The sequence below is a fragment of the Penaeus vannamei genome, chromosome 42 (genome assembly GCF_042767895.1).
Source record: "Penaeus vannamei isolate JL-2024 chromosome 42, ASM4276789v1, whole genome shotgun sequence".
Classification (NCBI taxonomy): domain Eukaryota; kingdom Metazoa; phylum Arthropoda; class Malacostraca; order Decapoda; family Penaeidae; genus Penaeus; species Penaeus vannamei.
This window is the reverse complement of record NC_091590.1, coordinates 24,639,933-24,641,275: the sequence shown is the minus strand read 5'-3', so window position 1 is coordinate 24,641,275 and position 1,343 is coordinate 24,639,933. Positions and strand designations below refer to the sequence as shown.

At 36.9% G+C, this 1,343-nt stretch overlaps 1 protein-coding gene across 15 annotated transcripts in view; it reads left to right on the top strand.

The window, feature by feature from the left end:
- Nucleotides 1–633, top strand: part of LOC138860576 (gastrula zinc finger protein XlCGF8.2DB-like) — an 8,503-nt gene extending 7,870 nt beyond the window's left edge. For all 15 annotated transcript variants that reach the window (XM_070118333.1, XM_070118327.1, XM_070118330.1 and 12 more), the window contains one exon: nucleotides 1–633. This exon is cut by the window's left edge. The gene's annotated coding sequence lies outside the window, so the exon portion shown is untranslated.
- The last annotated feature ends 710 nt before the right edge of the window (nucleotides 634–1,343 follow it).

The window sequence follows — 1,343 nt, the reverse complement described above, 5'->3', positions numbered from 1 at the left end:
TTTGGCCTGGGAAAAGAAAAATCCAAGAAGAAACTGAGGCCTTTGCCCTCAGCTTTGTCACCTTGTCCACAAAGGAATGTTGGAAGGTTCATGGTTCAATAGTTATGAGATTGACCTAGAAGAAAAGCAGTTATAGATTTTTATTTGTGTGTGTGTGTGTATTAGCTTTATTTTATTTATTTTAATTTATTTAATTTGTATTTTTTTTATATACATACATACACACAGCACAATGGGAACTGTTATATCATTCTTTTGCATGGGCAAGGTTGTGCTGTTTGTTGAAGGAGGGAATAAGTCTGGGCCACCTTTATGTAAGGCCAGGGTGAAGCTAGCTGTTGCAAATCTCACTGAACTGAACTAGAGGGGATAATGTACCAGCAGCTACAAATTTCAGCTTGGCATGTGGTGTCACATGGGCAGATACTCCTTGTTCATCTTGGATACAGATGTCCATGCTAGCGCACCAAACAATTCACACCAATGCCACTTGTTTAACCCTGTATAGGCTGAGACTGATAGGATAGTACAGAACATTGTGGAAGTGGTAGTGATTGGCATGTAATGAAGAACAGTGACAGTAAGGGCCACTGCTACTCTTCTTGGTAAAGTTAAATAAAGTGGTTAGTTAAACTGTGTATACTTCTCCCACCTGGTGTTGTACCCACACCAGTTCTTCCATATAGGTCTCTCCTTTACATATCCAGACATGACCTTTGTTGTTATGCTATGTTACAGTATGTGAGTCCTAAAAACTCCTCACTAACTGCAGTAAAGAAAATAAACAACAGCACTAATAGTGATCAAAATGATAATACAAAAAAAAAAGAAAGAAAGAAAGAAAAAAATATATATTTATAGTTTATTTATAACTGTATCTATATGTGTGTGTGTGTGTGTGCGTGTGCATGTGCGTGTGTGTGTGTGTGTGTGTGTGTGTGTGTGTGTGTGTGTGTGTGTGTGTGTGTGTGTGTGTGTGTGTGTGTGTGTGTGTGTGTGTGTGTGTGTGTGTGTTTTAGAGAGAGAGAGAGAACTTGAATTACATTCAACATTGAGGTACAAAAGAATGATTTTGGTCACTGGATTTTAACTGGGACCATGAAATTAATGAGACTGCTAAGGTCAAGCAACCTCGAACAAGTTTATGGGTGTAAATAGAGATTCATTTTCAATTACTGACAAATAATGAGGTATGACTGTTTTCCTTATAAAAAAGAGAATAAAGTTCTTAACTGTAATAAAGAATTTGTTCTCAAGCACACTATATTAGTAGTATGACGTCTAAAGATTTCATTTATGCAAAAATAATGCATATTTGTAGCGACAACAGCTTTCTTATACAC